The sequence below is a fragment of the Onychomys torridus genome, chromosome 15 (assembly GCF_903995425.1).
Source record: "Onychomys torridus chromosome 15, mOncTor1.1, whole genome shotgun sequence".
NCBI classification, from domain to species: Eukaryota; Metazoa; Chordata; class Mammalia; order Rodentia; family Cricetidae; genus Onychomys; species Onychomys torridus.
This window is the reverse complement of record NC_050457.1, coordinates 40,329,334-40,347,439: the sequence shown is the minus strand read 5'-3', so window position 1 is coordinate 40,347,439 and position 18,106 is coordinate 40,329,334. Positions and strand designations below refer to the sequence as shown.

Sequence of the window (18,106 nt, the reverse complement as noted above, 5' to 3'; positions counted from 1 at the left end):
TATATGATATTTTATTGGATGATATAATTAAGTGCCACGTAAATAAAATATGTTAAATAAAAACCCACTGAAAGTACTTTTGTGTAATCAGTTCCACTGACTCCTCGGCAAGTCCCTCCCCAAGCACATTTCATAAATACAGTTTTACTGATAGAACTTCAGATTTAATCCGATTGAGCAGAGAAGCTGCATTTTCTTGTTGAACCACAATGATTAGCATCACCAACCATTGTAAAAGTGTATTGTAGATTGCCAATGATGTCTCAATTCAAAATCCCCTGGAACAAAGCTCTATTAACAAAGTTGGCTTGGGCACAGTGGGTTGAGAAAGTTCCCTCACCAGAGTCCAGAAGTAGTAACTTTGCACACTGCTGTCTCATGTAGGCTTGTTGGTTCCTGAAAGTTTATTGAGATGGCCAGAACTACCAGAAATTATGCAGGTTCTGTACATGCTAGTGCCAAAGGCCCTGCCATTGCTTGTTGTTGAAGGTCATCCCCCTGTCTCTGCTGTAGTCTTTTCCCAGCAGGAATTAGGACCCCTATGCTTAGGAGTGAGTCCTTTATTTGGAGGGGAGTATGATGGGTGTTATGAGTTGAACCTTAGAATAATGCCCTTTTCTAGTTACTGTAACATTTCCTTCTGTGGAAATAAGCAATGTTATTAAAAGTCACTTTCTCATTGCTATATGATAAACATGGCATTTGTAGTCTCAGATCAGAACTGGAGCTTCTTGGGACCTTTGGAGTTTGTGAAGAAACAGGTGATTCCTCTATAGTACTATTCTGTGCGATCATGCTGCTCTGGTACTTTCCAGGTAATCACTTTCCTCCTCAATTCCACCTGTCAGGAGTGTAGTATTTTTGTGATCCTCCATCCCTTTTTCTGGATGAATATTTGAGATCTCCCCTGTGCAAGGAACTGCTGGCACATTTAGGCATCGTGAGTCAGACCTAGCTTCTAGTGCCAGACACTCCTTTCTGTGGCTGGAGTCTGCTCAGTCCCCAAGCCTGGTTCCTGCTTCTCTCTCAGCTTAACAAAAGGGGGGGTACTCCTGCACTCCACCTGCCACCCCCTTCCCATGGTGCTCTTCAATTAGAGCTGGGCAAGTGTTTGGATCTGAATTTTGCCCAGGGTAGATGGGAATGGTATTTTTATGAAATAAAACAGTGCAGGCAATGTACCTTCCAGGCTTGTTTTTAGTGCATTTTAACAAAATATGTTAAGGCCATCTGTGGTCCATATCCCTCCTCGTACCAGGGCTCCCGTCCACACTCTGTGTTCAAGGGAACAGGTTCTGGATTGATTTGAGAAATTGGGCTAAAGAGGGGACATTTGAAGAACAAGGGTGGTTCTGAATTTAGACCCCACCTCCGGTCCTTTCTTTATACTCACCTATGAAATTTCCTGTTTTTACCACCTCCGGGAAATACTTTGTCTTCGACAAGTCTCATGTCCTTATTTTACACAGATTCTCAGTAGTTTTACATTAGACATTTATTACAGCTATACCTTGCATTTATTTGGGTGATATTTTAATTGTATTTTCATACTTGTACCACAAATTTCTCAAGCCTATTGTCCTGTTTCTTTTTATTGACCACCTTCTTTGTCAGTGAGGAGTTGGTCTTCAGGAATTATTTCCTCAGTAATTGGTTGGATGAATTTATGAGTTCCAGCCACTAATGGCTGGTGTAAAACCAATTAGTCCGTTCACTCTCTTGTGTATGTCTTTCCATTCTGTGTCATTTCGTTCAAGGGTTCCTCTTCTAGCCTATCTGCACAACCTTCCCTGCGTACTCGTAATCGCCTTTGGTGGTAGTGGGCCAGTTGCTTTGCAGGCTTCCCCTTGAGCCTTGTTCCTTTGCTGTTGGGATGTGCCGGGTGGTGCATATTTGAAGAGGAAGGTCTGGGTCTGGAGCCTGGCAGACGGAAACATGGCTTGCATCAATTAGCTCTGTGTCATTTCTATAGGTGGAAAAAAATAACTGTTTGAGTGTTTGACTGAATTCTTCTGAACCATTATACTGTTTGTTCTCTTAAATGATGGCGTTTGGTGATGAAGCTTCAGTGACATTTGCAAGTTTAGGTATTAGAGAGAGGCTAGGTGGAGGTACTCCAACTGGCCTGACTTAAAAAGAGGAACTGGGATTTTACATTTGTGAGTGCATTCATAAAGAGTGGTTATACTGATCTGAATAAGCATATGTTTTGAAGGTAGACCCTTTCCTTGCAGCCCATGCTGATTTCTGATTCAGGATTCTCTTGCCTCCACCTCTCTAGTGCTGGGATTACAGGTGTTCGCCACAACGTCTGGTTCACGTTGACTTTTCAGAGACTTTGTAATTCCACTTTGGTGTTTTCATGTGAGCTTTGAAAAAATGACATTGTGTGCTGAAGGTGGTGGTACGACCCCTAATTCCAGCACTACAGAGGCTGAGACAAGCATTTTTCTTTGTTTAAATATTTTTTTGTATTATGAGTGTTTTGACTATATGTATGTCTGCACCATACATGTGCAGTGCTTCCAGAGGCTCAAAGAGGGCCCTGGGACAGCAGTTACAGATTGGGAGCTGCCGTATGGGTGCAGGAAATAAACCCAGGTCCTCTGGAAGAGCAGCCAGTGCTCTTGACTGTTGATTGTCTTTCATTCCCACATCTGGGTTACACATATTATTTGAGATAGCTTGGCATCAGGGTCATACATTTTTCATTGATGCTGTTCTATAACAGTTTCATTTTTAGGGTTTATTAATCTTTTTTTTTTTTTTTAATGTTGTGCCTTTGTTTGCCTGGGAATCCCATTTCAAAGTCAAGTTCTGTAGTTATCTCACTTCCTAAGGAGAATATACAAAACTTTTTATTTTTGGCATCCCAGTGAGACCTTCAGTTCTCTTCTGGAAGTGGTTGCCTTTCCTTTTCCAAGACCACCCAATGGAAAAGCAAAACTAAGAGCTGTGGATGTGGCCAGCTGTCTCAACATCCCAACTATGTGTCTTGTCACCCTTTGGGAGATGGAGGTAGCAGCTTCTGGAGTTCAAGTCATCACTGTCTATTATCAAGTACAAGGCCAACCTAGGCTACAGGGGACCCTGCCTAGATTAGTTTCTTGTTTTGTTGCTGTGACAAAATATGAGAAAAACAACTTATTTTTACCTCATGGTTCCAAAGTAGAGTCCATGGAGATGGCCAGGCCTTGGCAGGAGCCTGAGGCAGCTGAGCACATCGTATCTATAGTAAAACAGCAGAGAATAATCCCTGCTGATTCTCAGCTTGTTTTTGCCTTTTTGTGCAGTTCAGGATCCCAGCCCATGGAATGATCACTCAGTTAAGGCGGGTTGTCCCATTTCATTTAACCAAATCCCTCACAAACATGTTCAGAGCTTGTCTTCTAGGTCATCCTGTTCCTGTCCAAGGTGACAAAATTAAGCATCATACCTTAAAAAGAAAGAGAAAGAAAGAAAATACAACCCAAAAAGCAAACTAATATTTTAATATTTGTAGTGCATTAATGTCAATATTTTTGAATTGATAGCTTTTCCCCTTAAAATTTAAAAAGATGCATCATTTATAATGCATGATTTTGACATTATTCTTAAATTTTATGTTAAATATTTTAGTCTTTCCAATTTCACATTTTATTACATATATTTGTGTTAACTTTGAAACATTCTTACTAACACAATGAGAAGTGTCTAAGATGTTCATTGATGTGGAACAGGGCAACTCAACAGCTGAGTTGACTTTGAGGTGCCTTAAAGCTAGTAGTTTTTCCTCACAAACATTGTTAAATACAAGGGCTGGGGAGATAGGTAAGTTGGCAAATGCTGAGGACCTGAATTGGGTCCTGAGAATATACACACTTGTATGTGTGTGTGTGTGTGTGTGTGTGTTTATATGTGTGTATATGCACAATCACATGTATATGTATATACATATGTATATGTGTGTATGTGTACATACACATGTAAAATATATGTGTGCACATATATACATGCAGATATACATATGTATGCCAGGCATAGTGACACATTTACAATCTCTGTGCTGGGGAAACAGAGACAAGTACATCGCTGAGGCTCCTTGGCCAGTCTACCTGACCTAGTTGGTGAGATTCAGGTCCACGAGGGACCCTGCCTCAAGGTGATGGCTTGTTAAAGGATGCCTGAAGTTGTCCTCTGGCTTACACCAACATGCATGTACAGTATGTGGCCCTGAACAAATGACGGAAAATGAACTCATATATATATATATGTTTATTTTAGACATCAGATATTTTAGTATTCAGTCTGTGTTACACATTAGTGCTCTGTTGTTGACGAATATTCTGAAATGAAATTCCCAGTCCCATTTAATTAACAAAATACTTTTCAACGTCTTTTTGTTGTCCTTCTGTTTTGACAACTGTAAACGAAGTGAAATAGTCTCAATGTGGCGATATATCGGGTATCAAATGAAGCTCGACTGAGGATCAGAAGACAGAGCCAGCCACTAGATTCAACATAGCTGCCAGGCAGTGGTGGCACACGAACCTTTAATCCTAGAACTCAGCAGGCAGAGATCCTTCTGGATCTCTGTGAGTTCAAAGCTACCCTGGACTACATGAGATTGACTCAGTCTAGGAGAGAAACAGAGCCAGGCAGTGGTGACACATGCCTTTAATCCCAACACTTGAGAGCTTATACCCTTGGTACTAGTATTTGGGAAGCACACACGCCATTAACCCCAGCATTAGGAAGGAAGTGACATGGCTGGGAGGAGACAGGTGTATAAGACATGAAAAGACAGGAAGTAGAGCATTTTCAGCAGTCTGGGGAGACAGGTGTATAAGACATGAAAAGACAGGAATTAGAGCATTTTCAGCAGTCTGAGGATTCATGGAGATAGGATCTCACCATCCATTTGGCCTGAGGAGTTGGTAGTGGTGAGAAGTTTCTCTAGTGGCTTGTTCCTTTGTCTTTCTGATCTTTCAGGCAAGCTTTCTTTGATACACAATATATGACCACAATTCTTGGAGAAACTCTGCTTTGATACTGAAAAATTAGCACCAAATAAAGTCAGATGTTTCCCTTTATGAAAGTTACTGAGGATAGAAAATATGATGGGAAAATCCTTTCTCTGCATATTTGGCTTTTAAATACATTTCACAACTGGTTTAAATGGAATGATGCTGCTTGCTGTCCACCTGTGCTGTGCAAACTTAAACAGTTATGTAAATGGTAAACAAATGAAGGGCATCTGGACAAAGATATAAACTCTGGACCAAGTGCTGTGTGATGTAGGGCAAACTGATAGACATCTCTGGGCTGTCATTTTATTGACTTGATGATCAGATGTAAGATGAATGGTCCTTTTGGCAATACCGTTTTGTTAGTGGTATAGAAGCACATTTTACTCCTTGCCATCTGGGTAGATTACTTTTCCTACATACTTTTCAATTAGATATCATTTTACTCACATGCCTCTCCTCTCTCATCCATCTCTTCCAGATTAGCTGTCTCAAATGTTTCCCTTTACTTTTTAACCGATAAATCTAGAGTGCCTCTTGACACAGATGACAACTTTACTTTACTTGTCAGCTTGCAAGCTTTAAGCATAAAAGGTAGAAGTATGTACATCACAACAAGGAAGCCGGGCCTGTAAATATCTGTCTTTTATTGAATGTGCATTTTCTGAACAAAATTTATTTTTGTGTGATTTTTTTTTCCCTTTTTGATACAGGATCTCCTGTAGTCCAGGCTAGTCTTGAACTCACTGTGTTGCCAAGGATGGTCATGAGCCCCCACCTCCTTAATACAGGAGTTAAGAATGGCATTGAGCTTTAGAATATCAGCAAGGATTTTGTTTACTAGTCAAAGGGATGTATAATAGATAAAGAAATCATTGCATCTACTTAGAATATTTTGTAGGATAGTAACCTTGAAGGAGGCTCGCCCCATAGGCTTTGGCTCATCTGGGGCAGTTACTTTTTTTGAGCAAGAAATGTTAGATTCTATTATAGTGGGAAAGAAGTTTGTTGACCATAAGGAGGTCAGTATGAGAAACCACAAGAAGCCATGTGATTCAGGAAGATTCTGGGAGACATAGCTCTACTTCCTGATGGAATTGGATGTTTCTTTACATGCTCACGGTAGGCATGATGGCACACTCGTGAAACCCTAGTATTTTTTGGGCATGTCTCAAAGAATAAAAAGAATAAAATTCATATTTCTTTTATACAATGAAGGTTGCAGAGCTGACTTCTCTTTCACCAAAGTCCTCTGAAATCAAGGTTGGAATATGGACTTTTGTCCTCCACCGCTAACACGTTTTTGATTGAGCTGCAAGAGAGGGAAACCAGAACATAGAGTCACTCCAGTCTGAATCTCTTCGTTTACAGTGGTTTAGTTTTTACTCTTCATTCCAAAACAATGAGTTCACTACCAGGTGGACTGGATTCTGATGCAAGTGTAAGCAGGAGTCTACAGCAGTGTGCAGTGTACAGGTCTGGCGCCTGTGTGCCTGGGCAAGTCAGGTAGTCTCTTTGTGTGTGAACGATGATGAGATGCTCTGTTGCAGCCTGAGTGGAAGGGCCAGGAGACAGCTCTTTGTGATTTCCCCTGTGAAGAGACAGTCATCTAGTAATGGCTTTGCACAAAGATGTTTCCCATGTTTGTGGATGTAGGTACTGGAAATCCTGAGTTGAGGCACTCAGCACTTGGGTTTTTAATCTATTGACAGCTTCCTTACTATAACCGGTCACACATATCCTCTTAATTACACCAGTGATAATTACCTCATCAGCCACAATTTTGAAATCCAGATTGGATACAGTTTGTCCTCTAGAATTTCTGACTAGAAAAATCTCTGAAAATTAAAACAAAGTTGCTTTGTAAGTTATGCCCCAAGATATTTAATGACAAATAGATGTGAAGAAAACCTGGGGTTATTTTAGTTTGTTGTAAGTGCGGTAATGAGAAATCAGTTATGCATTTCCCTGTGGATACCTTTTTTCTTTGGAGATAAGAGTCTGGCTGTGTAGCTATGGCTGGCCTAGAACTCACTATGTAGAAGAGATTGGGGCCAAACTTTTGCTGATTCTCCTGTCTGCACCTCTCAAGTGTGGAGACTGCAAGTCTGTACCACCCTATCTGACTCATCATCATGTTCATTTTCCTTTGAGACAGGGTCTCATGTAGACCTGGCTGTTCCCAAAGTCAGTGTATACTTGAGGCTGGCATCGAACTCCTGATAATTTTACTTCACCCCTCCAGTGTTACTGCAGTTCATATTTGTTTTAATCACCATGACTCACTGGGACTTTGATGTAACATAGATACTCTGTTAATTTTCAGAGTGATTTCTGAGACTCACAATGCTGGTCGTTATCAGCACTGGCTTCCTCAGTATGAATGTTGCTTGCTCATTGCCAGCCGTGGCAAGGAGGCATTGCACACAATAAAATAAATAACTACTTAGTCATTGCTCCTAAGAAAGATTGAAATTAGAATATAGGAAAATGGCATGTCCCATGTGAGGGAGAACTGACAAATGCAAGGCAGTGATTCTTACTTGCAAAAGTCAGTGCAGATTCCTTGTAGTTTTCATAACGTGTCTGCTGGAGTTATAAACAGACATACTGTTCTGTACACATTCAGTGGACATGGTTTTTAAAAACTCTGAACAGAAGTGGTAGTTATCAGCTTGCTGCTTGTATGAAGAACTAATTTAAGCACTGCTGGGGTCATTAAGTATATGGCTGAATTATTTGGCTTTGGACAGCTAGCAGTGTAAGTTGTCATTTTATTGGCAAATGCAAATCACAGACAATAGCACTGACTCAACAGATTTGGGCTAGTTTTTCTTGTTGTTGTTGAAACCACGGGGACTGAAGCTGGATAGTTCTTGCAAAACAATGCCTTTTTATTTCTGGTCTATGGTCATAGGTGACTGGCTCCAAATGGGTGAAAATCTGGCTCCTGACAAGCTGTTAGTTCAACTCTGATGGGCAGAGGAAAATCCAAATTATTAACACCAACACCTTTGTTTCATTGTGTCTACTTTCCTTTTGAGAGGAGATCTCGCTGTGTTCTCCAGGCTGGCTTCCAACTTGTTATATAGCCCAGGTTGGCCTCAAATTCAATCTTACTTCAGCTTCCCAAGTACTGAAATGACAGGGGTCCCTACCACCCCTGGCTCATGGTGACCATTTTGTAAAATATATTTGTTTACTTAAAACAAAAGAAAAAAAAAACCCTACAAACCCTTTTCACATTTTAAAATCCTGCATGAGGTAGTCCTTTTTAAAGCTCTGAAATTTTTCTATGGTTGACTTTAACAGCATTGTCACATGAAGTCAATTTTTGAAAAAATTATGCCTGGATGCAGAAAGTATTTATTGCTTCATTTCTAACTACACTAAGGGGCAGAAATTGTGGTTGTTGAATCATTTACAAAATGGCCCATCAGTCATTGACAGAACCTCACAATTTATGTAATCTACCAGAGCAATTTGTTAATGTGTGTTAGCACCTTAACAATGTAATATCTTTATCCTCCTGCTTCATCTCTTATCGTACAAGGCTTCTTTTAATATCCAGTATGATTACTTCTTTTCTCACTGGGTCAGAGACCCTGCATTCCGTACAGATATGGCTCCCACGCTCCTTCACTGTTTCCTTCCCAGTGTCTGGAGAGTTCTCAGACACTGCCTACCCTCTTCCCTTCTGAAAGCCTTCACTCTGTGGCTTTGTCCGCATAGACATTGCCTTGCTTGCCTATAGTCTCAGCGGTAACTAGTAGCCTTTGCCAAGGAGGAAAATGCATTGATTTGCCTTGCTATGGAAATACTTTTGCAGGTGTTTTGAAGTCTTAATGGAGTTTGTGGTTTAAATAATGTTTAATATGAACATAGTGAAAAGTGATCAAAAAGTTTTTAAAGTCAACTTTTAGCTTCTGTTTTTATTGTAGGTTTTATTTTTGACCACATTTGGATGTTTATCTTCTTATCTGTTGGTTCATGTGAAATTCAGAGTGCTTCCTCATAGACGAAAACTTTTTTGGGGATAGAGGCCGAGGTTGGGAAGCCTCATGGGAGACATTCATCTTTCCCTTCCATTGTAGTTGAGGCTCAGCGGCCCTGCTGAGAACAGAAGGGGAGACTTGTGTGGTGTAGATGTGGAATGGCAGTTCTTCCCTTTGGGCTGTCTCCAATATATTAAGTCATGAGGTCATTACATGGTCCTTCATGATGATAGGGCATTATTGGTGGTTTTGCTGAAAATCCCACAATCGTTTCAAACAAATCAATTTTTTTAATAGCAAGTGTACTTGTTGTTACATAAATTGATTATCCCTTCCATGGGCGTTAGAACGACATGGTTTGTTCTCAGATCCTGTCTCCAGGATGCTAGGGTGTATTTTCTGTCTCAGATTAACTGAAAAACTAAATATTAGGCATCCTGTGGAAAGAGGGTTATTAACATTCTCATTCTTAGTTTTTTTTTTTGTGTGTAATATTCTGTATTCTGAGAAGTTTCTTCATTGAATTTTCTGCAGCTAGAGGTGTAGATCTGTCTTTGGAAATCAGGGATGACTGCATGGGTTTTGGAATTCTCTGTTTTAGTGAATTTGTGCTGCCTAAATCAAGGGCACCAACATCTGGGTTTGCTCTTTAATCCTACAGTAGGTACAAACAGAAGCTGAGACATGGGGACATTTTTGCTCACCTTAAAATTCAGATCACAACAAAGATAATTAAAATACACAAAATTAACTGCCAGATAAATCTATTCTAGAGTAATTCTATTATTATTCTAGAGCCCCAAGTGTCATTATTACTAATATTCACTATGGTAGATTGTTATAATAGAAATTCATCCTGGACATACAGATGTGATGATTGAGAGAATGTCCTCCTCTCCATCCCCTTCCCTTTTCTCCCTTCCCCTCCCCTCTCCTCCCCTGCAACCCAGGTCCCTCATGAACTTGAGCTCCTTCTGCATTGGTCTTTCCAGTGCCATGGTTCCAGGTGAGCATCAGCACGTCCAGCTGTAAGAATGCTTTCACATGCTCGATGAGTTGCTGGGGGCCTCTCTGCTGAAGCAGTGCTGTAATTAGATTCCAGGGCACATCTGCTCAACTCCTGTTAGCCTATGTTAGAACAAAGTATGTTTTGCAATTTATTTTAAACATGTTTGTATGACCTACAAATATTGACCATCATGGCTTTGAAGTACTCCTTCTGTGTGTTAAGATTTTGTGATGTTGCAAATATCAAGTGTAGTGTGTTCATGATTTTGAGCATGTTGAATTATATAGGTAGATAGATTTATGAACAGATGACGTGACTCCTTTGTCCTCATTTCACATTATAGAGTATAATAAAATTCTGCTATGATTTATTTCATGTACACTAGAAGCCAAATTATGTTCCTTCATCTGTTCCTGTGAATGAACAGCATCTAAAATCATCTAAAATCAGAATACACATATGCAGCATAATTGGATTTAGATTGTTTGTGTTCCGCAAGGCACAAAATACCTTTTGTTTCTACTATGACTTAACAATTCAATGTCATGGCAAAGGAGCTATATGTTTTCATATTTTAACACTTTTTTAGGAGATATATATATATATATAGGAATAAATACCCCCAGTCCATACACACACACACACACACACACCAAACACACACTGTTCTCCCAGAGTACCTGAGTTTAGTTCCCAACATTACATCAGGTGACTAACAAATGCCTGTAACTCTTGGCTTCCTTGTGTACCTGCACACACGTGGCATACACACATTCCCCTCCCCCATCTTAAAAACACTTAAGCCAATACATAATCAATAAAGGAAAGGGAGTGTTTCTGGCAGGGTTGCGGTGAAGCTTTGGGAGGTTTATTGAGACAGATTAGTGCTGACTGGGTCAAATTGGTCAGTGGAACAGAAGCTCCAAATGCCCAAGAAAGTGAGTGTCAATTAGTACCTGAAGGCTGAGTCACACGACGCCAGGAGATAAAGGTTCCCAGACTTTATTAGGGCATGCATTCCCATTTGAAATATGGAATGCAATTTTTTTGTTAAATGTAATGTTTTCCCCTATGATTATGTTTAATAACTACTAATAAAGGTTAATTTAAAAACAATCAATAAAGAAAAAAGCAAACACTGTCATCAGTAGCAACAACCAATGAATGAAGATCCTAACTATCCTTCAGAGTTTCTCCCCAGTCTCCACGGCAGCATAAATCCAGACAGAGTAGCATCCTAAGCCTTGACATAACACTGTCTGTGGACAAGAGAACATTTCTTTGTGTATTATTTAGAATAGAAGTGGAGTTGTAACCTGATTTGGATTAGTTTTACATGGCTTATGTTGGTTTTAGCATTTTTGTAATGGATATACTGTGATTTAATCAACTCTGTTTGTGAACATTTTAGTTGTTTTTACTTTTTTTTTTTTTTTTTTTTTTTTTTGGTTTTTCAAGAGGGGGTTCTCTGTGTAGCTTTGGAGCCTGTCCTGGAACTCACTCTGTAGATTGTAGTGGATAGCCATCCCAGCATTGGCCTGGAAGTTCCAACCCCCATTGAGGCTTCGGTAATGGTCACGCCCACAAGGCAGGGCGGAGGAGGAAGCGGAAGACCACGGATCGGGAGGAGGTCTCTCTCTTGGTTCTGGGACCCTGGATGCATAGTCAGTGCAGCTCCTCTTCTCTTTAGCCTTCTTGCTACCCAAGGCCTCCCAGGGCTTCCGGGGTTTCTTCACGCCATCTTTCTGCTTTGCTTCCTTGGGCTCTTTGGCCCTCTTGAGCTCCTTGGCCCTTCTGGATTCTTTTGGCTCCTTAGGTTCTCGTTTCCTCTTTGGCTTGGGCTCCCTGTCCTTGCTTCCCTTTGTTCCCTCTTGCTCTCCTGGATCCTTTTTCTTCCATTTCTTCTTCACTCCAGTACCTCTACCTCCACTATCCTCCATCCCATTATGGGATATCAATTTCCTAGAGAAAAGGTTATCAGCTTCCTCTTCAGACAGTGATTGGCAACAGTAGATCAGGCTAGCCTCGAACTCACAGAGATCTGCCTGCCTCTGCCTCCAGAGTGCTGGGATTAAAAGTGTGTACCATACTGCCTGGCTGTTTTTACTTTGCAAAACATGGAAGTGGGCCAGGGAGATGATTCAGCTGGGAAAGGTGCTTGCTGTCGAATTGAAGACCTGTGTTCAATCCCTAGGACCCACAAGTTGTCTTCAGATCTCTGCATGTGTGCTCTCACTGTGTGTATCTGTGCAGATAAACACACACACACACACACACACACACACACACACACGTTACAAAAAGTTTGAAAAAGTATTTTAAGTGGCATCTACCCTGTTTATGTGGTTGACCTAATCAGTTTAGAACCCAAGTGAACCTCAGAGCAGGACACATTGACTTTTGAATGCCAGAGCTATGTTGTCTGCTTTGCTTACATGATTGCATGAGAACTGGGGCTGCAGACAGTTAGTGGGGTGTCTATTTTACCACACAAATTTATTTGTAATGCCATTAACAGGATGCACTTGTTTCTTACAGCTTATGGCCAGTTTTCCAATAGAAAAATAAAGATTTTTGCCAATTTAAAAATTTTTAATTTTTCTTTAGATTGCCTTTCCTGTGCTGATCAGTAACTGTCAGACAGGGAGTGATGGTGCACATCAGTGATACTAGCACTTTGGAGGCTGAGTTCAGGGGCCAGCCTGGGCTACAGAGTAAGGCCTTCCCTTCAAACATCGAAAATCAAATATCAACAGTAACAGCAACAAACTAACCAAAAAACCTAGCATAGAAGCAGGCAGGTCTTCATGAGCTCAGGGCTAGCCTGGTCTACATCCAGGCCAGTAAGCCTGCTTAGATACTATCCCAGAAAACAAAACCAACCAACCAACCAACCAACCAACCAAACAAACAAACGAACAAATAAACATTACCCCCAAAGAAGCAGTAAGTGTTAGCACCAGTGTCTGGAACATGCAGATCTACAGCTGTGGAACAGCTGTGGAACAACGCAACACAATTGACTTTGCACCATTTTTCAAGGAAGTCTTGGATTGGCTGTTTTCGTCTGCCTTTCTGTAGATAGCACCTTACCTCACAATTTACCTCAGGCTAGCCCTGAACTCATGATCTTCCTATCTCAGTCTCCTGAATTCTGGCATGGGCCTTTCATAAGCCCTGATTATTGACATTTCACCTTTAATATCTACATCATTCATCTTCTTGGAGCTCACACGATATCACAGGTTTCCTGACCTGTCCCCTTCCTTGTTAGACTGGGAGTCTATAGCTGGTTATTAGGCCAGTTTTCCTGGGAGACTTTGAATGCATGACGTTAAGAGAGTCAGTCATTCTTTCTTAATAATTGCTTGTCATTCCCAATTAATTGAAAATTATCTTCAAATCCTACAAGGATAACCTTAATTATAAAATCAACTCATCCAATAATATTCTTATAGAAAAGGAAGGCTCCTTCCCGTTGAACCAGTGAAATTCACTATGTTGCATAAGAAGGAAAACAACCTTCATGGGTAGTTTGTGAATTCTGGTATGACCAGGGAGAATCAGATGTTTCAAAGTGTTTCACAGTAGTTTGCAAAAGCTGTGTCCACAAAACTTAGAAATAGCTTAAAAAGAAAAGCAATAGGTCCTCCTCAGCTGTAGTTTAGAAAACAATGTTCAAACAGCAGCAATGATATCTATAACCGGTAGCCACGACTAGATGTACCCCAGCAGCTAATTCTCTCTGTGTCAACCTCGTTTCCTTGGCTCTGGGAGCAACAGTGCATTTTCTGCTTCTACATGTCAGTGTTCCATCGAGATGCATATCCAGACTGTCGTCATAGTCCGGGGATTGTCAGAACCTGCCTCTCCCTTCCTGGAACCAAAGAGCTGCCTCTCTTAGTTGTTTATGGTTTTGAGGCTTTGCACATTCACTGGCTTAAGAATAAATTGCATTCACTAATTGGAAACTCATCAATTAACTTCATGATCAAGATCTCTCAGAGTAATTGTACTTTTTTTTTTAGCTTTCATCTTGTGAGAATAAGACATTTTTTAAAAGCTTAACGAACAGTAAACGGATAATTGATTTTAGTAAGCAACTGATAACTGATTTGGAGTCTGACAGTCGGGGCGTTCCCCTGTTGGGTTGGTGTCTTCCCCAAAGACTGCAGTCCAGAAAGAAGCGAGAGAAGTGAAAAGGAATCTGTGGCTTTCTAAAGTCAACTCCAAACGCAAGAAGGTCTGGAAGACTGACGTAGAGGGAGACAGTGGCATTTGTGGCCCTGCATTTTTTTTTTTTTTTCTGGTAACCTTAGATGTTTTGCAATTATTTCTAGGTCATAAATTCTATAAAAGTTCAGAATACTACTTGAGACTCTAAATCAAATAACTACTGTATTTTATACATCAGATTCATTAAGTACAAGGCATAATGTTAAAACTATAGAGTAAACAGTATTCAATGTAAATTAGAATGTCTATGTTTAATAAATCTCTGAAATTCAGAACCTTTCAGCTCTACAAAATGAAAATATTTCATGCTGGCTTAACATACTAAAAGGAAAGTTATGGTTCATGTAATAAAGGTTTAGAATGAGAATTGATGTCTGTCTTTGAGCTTTTCTACATTTTTTTTTTTTTTCATGTAGCCAATGTGTCCTTACATCAACTTGCTTGTAGATGTTCTGAGGTCACTAGAAGAAACTGGGCTTCCTCATTACCATGCAGGAGGAGCAAGATATTCTTTCATAACCATTCTCTAAAAGTCAGAGCAGTGCTCTGCATGGGCCACCCTGAGCCAACCATTACGGTTGAAACATGAAATAAATGCCTTGAAATCTCTGTTGTAGGAAAGAGGTCAAATAGGCTTTTCCTTTATGTTTTTAATTTAAAGTGTGTGTGTGTGTGTGTGTGTGTGTGTGTGTGTGTGTGTATACACAAAGGACAACTTTATGGAGTTGGTCTCTCCTACATAGGTTCAAGAGATTGAACTCAAGTTGTTAGGCTTGAACAGCAACCAATTTTGTCTGGTGAGCCAGCTTACTGTTTTATTTATTTATTTATTTATTTATTTATTTATTTATTTATTTATTTATTTTTAGATAGAGCATTATGTAGTGCAGACTAGATTCAAATCTCTATGTAGCAGAGCATGATCTTGAACTTGTGACCCTTCTGTCCTTACCTGCAGTGTGTGCTTCCATATCCAGATGTATGGTGTTCTGGGCATCAAACCTGGGTCTTGGTTCCTGAGCTGCACCATCAGCCCTTTGGGGTCTGTTATTCCGATTGGCTTGTTGAGTCAGCTTTCCTCTCTAACCTCAAGAGGGGATTTTCTTACACAACCTTTAAAGGGAAGCAGGGCAGGGAAAGGAGTGGAGTGATTTTGAGGAGACCTTGCGATATCTGTTGCTGTTGGATTCTGTGTCTATCCAGTCTTCAATTTGTATGTGGGCAGGAAGTGGAGAAATCATTTTCACTGATTGTATCTCATCACACAGCAGCCTTCTTTGGCACACCATCTTCACCCTAACCCTCTTGACAACACTCAGCAGTAGATAGTCTCTCCCTAACTCAACAAGCAGTGGGAGACCCAGCTAGCAAATGCAGAGAAAAGCTGAGGCTCACTGTATGCTAAAGCCTACGCTTTGTCCCTATGTACAGTGCGCTCTTCAAGTGTTAGATGATTGTTATTATTTGTAAAATCATTTCGGGTATTTATTTAGCACGGAAAGATCAAAGGATTTGTGTGTTATACACAAACATTAATTCCACAAATATAGTGCTTTCTGTGGTAAGTGTATGTCACTCTTTAACTTAAATATACTGTGCACTTTTGCGTGGAACCAAGATAGCGTAAAAAAAAAAAGAAAAATTGGCTGCTTAAAAACCAAACAGCAGTGTGCATCAGTATTATTAATCACCTGGAGAAAAACAGGGCCTTTTGCACTCATAGATTTAGGGGGAAGCAGGTGGGAGTGAGTCTTGCAGATGGGTGTGTAATTTCAAACTGTGACTGTTCTGGCTGCTATCCACAAGCCTGGGAAGGGAAAGAAAGCATTCCCTAGAATGGTGCCTTTGAGCTGGGATCTGATGGGTAAAAGAAAGTCAAGGAGACAAAATGCAGAGAAAATTCTAGACATGGACATGGTGTGCTCAAGTGCTGGGTCTTGCCTAGGGAAACAACCCAGCACAGCCTGAGTCATAGAGATGGCTCCATAGGTAAGCTGTTGCCTGGTAAGCCTGACTGATGACCTGAGTTAGATTACTGGAACCCACATAAAGGCGGAAGGAGAGAACTCACTTCACACGGTTGTCCTTGGCTTTCACTTGCATGCCTTGGGATGTGTACATGTGCCCCCTCACGTTATATACACCTAGTAATAATAAATGAAAACATGTAAACTACTTGAAGGGAATAGTTTTTTTTTTTATGTGTATCTATTTTTATGTATATAAATGTTTTGTCTGCTCATATGTATGTTTATGGTATGCATGTCCAATGCTTGTAGGGGCCAGAGAAGGAATTGGATTCTCTGGAACTGGAGTCACAGAAGATTTTGGGCAGGTATCAAAACTGTAGTCTGCAAGCGCAGTTGTTAACTGCTAAGCCATCTTGCCAGATTCCCCTCCCCCTTTGTTTTGTTTGCTTGGCTGGGGCATACAGAGAGAGCAGGGCAGTGGTGTGAAATAAGGATGAGACTAGTAGGCAGGGTGCTGTAGGGTTGCTGTTGAGAATTGCTCTGATATTCCATAAAAAATGAACTTGTCAAGAACGCGTTTTTGTGGCCTCAATTCTTTGAGAAATTTGCTTAGATGGTATACCTGGTGGTTTGAAAGATAATGGCCCCCAAAGGGAGTGGTACTATTAGGAGATGTAGCCTTGTTGGAGGAAGTGTGTCACTATGGGGTTGGGCTTTGAGGTCTCCTTTGTTCAAGCTACACCCAGTGAGACAGTTTACTTCCTGCTGCCTGTGGGATCAAGATGCAGCTCCTTCTCCACTCTCAGCTCCTTCTCCAGCGCCATATCCTCCTGCATGCCGCCATGTCTTGCCATGGTGATAATGGACTAAGCCTCTGAAACTATGAGCCACCTCAATGAAATGTTTTCCTTTATAAGAGTTGCCGTGGTCATGGTGTCTCTTCTCAGCAATAGAAACCCTGAATAAGACAGTATAAAACCTATGGCGTTTGCCTCTCTTGAGTGTTGACAGTATTTGCCCAGTAATTTTTCCTGCCACGCAAGAGCTTGCCTTCAGCTATAGAATTATTCTCTCATTTTCAGACTTTCAGTCTTGGTGTGCTGTCTACACAGCAGCTTTTGTGTTTTTATTTTATAGCCACTTGTCATTTCAGGTATAAAACAGTGAATGTGAAGACTTGTAAATATGAGTGAATGTTTAATATACAAAATCTTACATGAATCTTAGTTTTGGTTGCACACTGTACTGAAGAGATCTCTCTCTGTGTGCTTTTTGTTGTTGCTGTTGTTGTTTTGTTTTTATTCCCAGACAGGGTCTCAAGCTCTGGCTGTCTTGGTGCTCACTTTGTAGCCCAGGCCTCTGCCTTCTGAATGTTGGGATTAAAGGCATGCACCACCACACCTGGCTGGGATTTATCTTGACAAAATTGTATTTGTGTCTATGTTTCTCCTTTATTTAAAAAAAAATAATTAATTAATTATTTTCCTCAGGCTGATTACAGTTTCCCCTCCCTCTCTACTCTCCTTCTTCTCCCTACCTTGAACATCCCCTCATCCCCACCCATCCACTCCTTTTTCTTTCTCTTCAGAAAAGTGCAGTCCTCCCATGTATATCAGCCAGCCATGGAATATGAAGTTGCAGTGAGATTAGGCACCCCCTCTCCTGTTAAGGCTGGGCTAGGTAACCCAGTAAGAGGAGAGGGTCTTGAAAGCAGGTCATAGAGTCAGAGACAGCCCCTGCTCCCTCTGTTAGGGGTCCCACAAGAAGACCAAACTACACAACTGTAACATATGTGCAGAGAACTTAGGGGTCAGTCCCATGCAAGTTCTCTGGTTGGTGGTTCCGGGGGAAGACAACTGGAATCAGGGGCATCTCTGGGATGAACTAGAA

At 40.8% G+C, this 18,106-nt stretch overlaps 1 protein-coding gene across 2 annotated transcripts in view; it reads left to right on the top strand.

The window, feature by feature from the left end:
* The window catches only part of Parp8 (poly(ADP-ribose) polymerase family member 8), a 181,908-nt gene that overhangs the window by 67,064 nt on the left and 96,738 nt on the right, over positions 1–18,106 (top strand). The gene's annotated exons all lie outside the window — the stretch shown is intronic.